This window comes from Lycium barbarum, chromosome 7, assembly GCF_019175385.1.
Source record: "Lycium barbarum isolate Lr01 chromosome 7, ASM1917538v2, whole genome shotgun sequence".
NCBI lineage: Eukaryota > Viridiplantae > Streptophyta > Magnoliopsida > Solanales > Solanaceae > Lycium > Lycium barbarum.
The window spans coordinates 3,654,049-3,660,048 of NC_083343.1; the positions used below are offsets into that span (position 1 = coordinate 3,654,049).

At 33.2% G+C, this 6,000-nt stretch overlaps 1 long non-coding RNA gene across 1 annotated transcript; it reads right to left on the minus strand.

Moving 5' to 3' along the window:
* Nucleotides 1-102: 102 nt before the first annotated feature.
* LOC132602929 (uncharacterized) lies at nt 103-5,070 on the minus strand. The gene is made up of 2 exons (XR_009567895.1): nt 4,290-5,070; nt 103-4,212 (listed from the first exon to the last, which is right to left on the minus strand). It is a non-coding gene; the product is annotated as an uncharacterized LOC132602929 (long non-coding RNA).
* Nucleotides 5,071-6,000: the final 930 nt, after the last annotated feature.

Consider the following 6,000-nt stretch of genomic DNA (forward strand, 5'->3'; position numbering starts at 1 on the left):
TTTTCCCTTTACTTATCCGTTATCAATATTTTTGGACAGCCCACATCAATTATCATTTCAAATAGCAACTTTGCACCTTTTTTTTTTTTTGGGGGGGGGGGGGGGGGGGGGGACACAAATCAGATTTAATAAGTAAGATCTTTTGTAAAATTGTGATTTGTGGTGGTGGATGCATGTTTCTAATTTTATCATTACAAAAAGAAAAAAATAACGCAAATAAAAAAGAGGTGAGTAACTATAATGGAGTTTTACTTATTGAGAGAATCACAAGCACAAACGTTTTCTTCAAAGTTTGGCATACAACTTGAAGAAATTTTAGACTTGAAATATTTCACACCTCATGTGGAAATTTCATTTATTTTGGACAATCTCAATATTTCAACCAGAAAATTTCAACTAAAAATCTTTCCATTTGCCTTGAACTCCCTCTTTAATATACTAATTCCTATACTTTTAGAAAATGCAAAGAAGAGTTGAAAATAGAAAATTATTCACACAATTTATTATAGGAAGTGTAAGTTGGGAAAAGAAGAAACGAAAAATGGTCAAAATCTCCCCTGACGTTTGTGATATATTCCCTTCGTTAACCTATTGATTCATAAATGCCCCAATTTTATCGTTATCTCCCCGAACTATTAAAAAGATCTAAATACAATAATCCACACTAGTGTTAGATGGATAATAAATAAGATAATTTTTTAATTGAGTAAAAAAGTTTGTTTCACATTAAATGCAAGTTTCCTCGAGAGGCTGATCATGAACATTATTGACCAAACAAATAAAAAGCCATTTAAGCATGCATATAATACCAGTGTCAATCAACAAGAAATTGAGATGTGCATGTTTCAAGAAACGTGTTAAACAAAGCACATTTCTTTTGTTTTTGCATATAATGGTTGAATGACTACAGTTAGGTATGTAATGGTTGAATGACTACATTGAATCTAAATGTAGTCATTCAGCTATTATATACAAAACAAAAGAAAGGCGCTTTATTTAACACGTCTCTTGAAACATGCACATCTCAATGTCTTGTTGATGGATATTGGTATTATATGCATGCTTAATGGCTTTTTTTTGTTTGGTCAATCGTGTTCATCAGCCTCTTGAGGAAACTTGTATTTAATGTGAAACACACTCTTTTACTCAATTTAAAACTCTATTTATTATTCATCTAACACTAGTGTAGATTATTGCATGTAGGTGTTTTAATAGTTCGGGGTTATATTTGAGATAAACGATAAAATTGTTAGCCTGTTTGGCCGAGCTTATTTTTCCTCAAAAGTGTTTATGTTTTTTCAATAAGTGCTTATTTTAAAAAAGTGAGGTGTTTGACTAAGTTTTTGTGAGAAAATAAGTGCTTTTGCAGAATAACAAAAGCTGTTTTTCAAAAGACAAAAAAATAACTTATGCCCAAAAGCACTTTTTTAAAAAATATACTCAAAAGTAGTTTTTAAAAGTTTGGTCAAACACTAATTGCTGTTCAAAAGTGTTTTTTAAATTAATTGACCAAACACAAACTGTTTTTCGTCAAAAGTCCTGTTTTAAAAAGTACTTTTCAAAATAAGCAGATTTTGAAGCTCGGCCAGAATGAAACTCTTTTACCCAACCTAAAACTTATCTCGTTTATTATTCATCTAGCACTGGTGTGAATTATGAAATTGCTTTCCGCGGACTTAGTTTTCTTTCTCTGAAAATCCCAATCCCCCGCAAAGCTCACTCCTTTCAAGATTCTTAATGACAGGCATAAACCTTTTGTTTCTTTGACTTCTCTGTGACTGATGAATGAACAATGTAAACACACATATGATCATGAGTCTAAAAATGAGAAGAACATGATCAATTTGTCTTTAAATCTTCTTATGATTGGCTGTAAGAGGTGGTATACACTTTTGGGAGGACATCAAGTGATGTCCTAAGGCTATGAGAACATGTTCTTTTCTTTCAACCTTGAGGTATGAAACCAACATCTCCCAGAGTACTCCAACCCTGTTAAGTTAATCTATGTGCTAGCTTCCTTCTTGATTTATTTTCTCTCTTGTTATGTTGGCAAAAGTATTGGGTCAGTATACTCCAAATATCTATGTGGAGTTGTGTACATATGGTATACCTCTAATATACCAATGTATACCCTTTCATATACCCCCTGAATATCCAGTGTATGTTGAGTTTTACTGTGCATTGATGATTATGAACATTCAAATATCTTATTCCTTCTTCTTTCTTCTAAGGATTTGTATGTTGGGATAACATTTTTTTTGCACCAAAATTTTGTGCTTGATGTGATTAGCATGCTTTTCTTTCTTTCCTTTTTTCTCCTTTCTTTTGGCTTGCTTGAAGTATTTCTAGATATATTGATGTATGTATATCTCATATGCACATTATACCAGTGAGTATATATGTGTATACCTATAGTATATCTCTTGTATATGTTGGATTATGATAAGACGTTTTCTGATTTGATGCTTCCCTCCTTCTGTTGTTGAAATATACAACCCAATGTACCTTGAATCCCTTCCACTATACAGAGGTTTATACACTTAGTATACATTGAGTATACAAGCATATACTCAACAAATATCTTTGAATATTCAGGAATTTCGTGTTGTATTAATCTTTGTTGGTTGATTGTTCTCTTCCTTTCCTCTTTCTTTCAATGACAAAATGATATACAACCAGATATACTTTGTGCAGCTAGTATACAAGATGTTATGTATGCTCTGCAGAAGTGTATACATAATATACTAGTCGTATACTTGACATATATCAGGGTCGTATTATGTGATAAGTTTAAGTTGTTTCTTTTGAACATTATTTGTTAAGCGCAGATGCCCTCTAACCAGCCCTTTTCTTTTTCCCTTTGCATGACATACTTTTTCCTTTATATATATATATATATATATATATATATATATATATATAAAAGAATGATTTGTATTATTGAAAGGCAAACGATTCTAAGATCGTTAGAATAGTAGAAAGACCCACTTTAAATGAGACCTAATTCAACTTTCAAAAACTGATTTTCTCTTAAAAGTGTCCCAAAACAGATTTTACGGGCTTGGAAATTTCTTTTAAAAGGATAGGCAATACATTTTAGAACAAACTGATTTTTGAGTGTGTTTGGTTCAGAAAAGTAAATATAAAGTCATTTAATCCTTTTGGACAAGTTCAATTCCCTTACTACTAAATTTCAAAACGATTTTTACAAGTTTCTCTTTTCAAAAAATATCATAAATAAACATGCAAGGGAAAGATTTTATTCTTGTCTTATACATATCCTTTAAACACATTTTTAAGCAAATATACTTTTTAGCCACAGTTTTAAAACCCGTAGGTCAACTACATGTGCGGATTCCTTCCGAGGTGCCTAACACCTTCCTCGGAGAATCACCTAAACCCTTATCCGAACTCTGGTACTTTTTAAAAGGTTTTTAGAAAACAACATTAAACAAGCGATTTTTCTAATTCTCATAATTAATTAGGCGGTGACTCTGTTAAACCAACAAAGAGTCAAATTGTGATAGTAGCCTTTATGTTCGCATAAAAGTGAACTGTAACATCTCCTGTTAGGGCTTTGAGGGTACGGGAGAAAGAAAGAAGAAAAGGAAAGCAAAAGTAGAAGAGAGAGATATAGGGAGAGGGAGAGAGAGAGAGAAAGGGGGTCACCTACCTGTCGCCGGTGGCCTGTGGACTCCCTAGATGAGTCCACATCAGTGTTAGATAAATTTTAAATTGAGTTAAAAGAGTTTTGTTTCACATTAAATGCAAGTTTCTTCAAGAGATTGATGAACATGATTGACCAAACAAATAGTCATTTAAGCATGCATATGATATCAATGTCAATCATGTTCATCATGGGGAACTTGCATTTCATGTGAAACAAAACTATTTTACCCAATTTAAAACTTATCTCATTTATTATTCATCTAAAACTAGTGTGGATTATGAAATTGCTGTCTACGAACTTAGTTTTTTCTCTCTAAAAATCTCAATCCCCTAGAAAGCTCACTCCTTTCAAGGTTCTTAATGACAGATCCAATCCTACCAATCCGAAAACCACCCAAGCTACCGGATCCACCTATCACCACTGTGCCAATTCCCAACACGAAAAATCGAACTTCAAAGAAAACTTACTTGAAAATGAGTATGGGGTGAACGCATCCCTCAGCTCTAACTTCTTCACGGACTCTCTGATGGAAGTTGTACTGTCTGAAGAAGAAAACAATTTAGAATATTTGTTATATAAAATTTCACTTTCAAGTGAAGATTGCTACAGAATCTACCACCTTGGCGTTACTCAGTGATTGTTAAACTCCAAGGGAAAAGGATCTTACACCACTTCTTAAAAAGGAACATCCAAGATCTATAGAAACCATTGGAAAAATTTTCCCTTATCAATCTGGGAGCAGATAACTTCTCATATTTAGAATCTTTCTGCGGTGTGCTCCGTTTACTATTCTTTCGTACTTTCTTCTTTTTACCACGCGATAGGTCAGCGAAGCCTGAGTAGGCGCGGAGAAGGAAAGCCCAAACACTTCGGCCTAACGGGAAGTAAAACTTGAAAAAGAAGAAAATATGATCAAGGCCCTGGTTCATTTTTGGACATTTTCTATCAGTCCAAAAATAGAAACCAAATTTCGTGGCATGCACCTTTTACGGCTGTATGGATCCAGCTGCCTCAACTGCCAACGGAGTTCTACGATGCTTCTATCCTAGCAAAGATCGGAATAAAGTAGGAAATTTATTAAAGATTGATGCTTGCACATCCTCAACCCTAAGAGGAAGATATGCTAGGCTTTGCGTAAAAATTCCTTTAGAAGTCCGATTTTACCTTATGTATTAATTGGATCTTACAAACAAAACATCATTTATGAAGGGGACAAGTTCCTATGTAAAACGTGTGAACTATTAAGGTATTCAACCAATTGCTATGTCCATATCCCACTAAAAACCACCCCCCAAACACTTGTCCACCATGCCCAAAAATAGCCCAGAAAGGGACAAGTCAGAAGGCAATTGGCAAACGGTTGCTTTTCCCGAAAAAGAAAAAATCCACTTCTGAATCCAGTCCCACAACGAGTAAAGTTCAACCATGCTTTGGTATCAATGCCGATTCATGTAAGTATCTCAATATCCAAAAACTTAAATATAAGAGTCCTTCATTTGCATTTGTTTTTTTTTTCTGAAAATCTTAGATGCTGAGAAGGTTGAAAATAAAAAATAGCCACTACAAGAAACTATAGAAATCGCAACAAATTTTTTTATATTTGGCAACAAACTTAGTTTTATTGTTGGCAAATAATTTTTTTGTTGCTAAAAAAATTAATTTTGTTGCCATAATATTAATTATTGTTGCAAAATGTACTTTTGGTAACAAAAAAAAATTGTTGCACGTTGTTGCAACAGCCATTGGGAAAAGTTCATGCAACAAAATATTTTTTTTGTTGCCAAAATTACTTTTTACAACAATAATCAATCTATGACAACAAAAAAAAATTTGTTACCAAATATAGTTTTTCTTGTAGTGAGCTACCTCAGTAATTCCCACCCAAAATCACTTTCAAGCCCTTCAAAATAAGCCAATGGTTTTGAAAATTCGAATAATCATAATAAAAATTATAAAATTAATCAAAAAGATCTTAAAATCTGCATGAATGATCTTCGCACTCCTTCCAACACGTTAACCACCAACGTGTCAACTTCCCAACAGACCAATAGTAATATTTCCCTTGGTTTAATCACTGGTAATAATATTTCATGTACCAATAAGGATGACTGTTACACCCCTAACAGTAATATTATATTGTAAACATGATACCTCTGTGGATCGTCCAAATGTGATCACTTACTTAATTAATTTGAACAATACGCTTTCAAATACTAATCCTTCACAACATGTGTCAACACTATCTGACCACGTGTCTAATACAAAATCTGATAGTGATATCAATAAATGGGATACGCTATTCCACTCCAGTTCCATGCAAATTCACAATA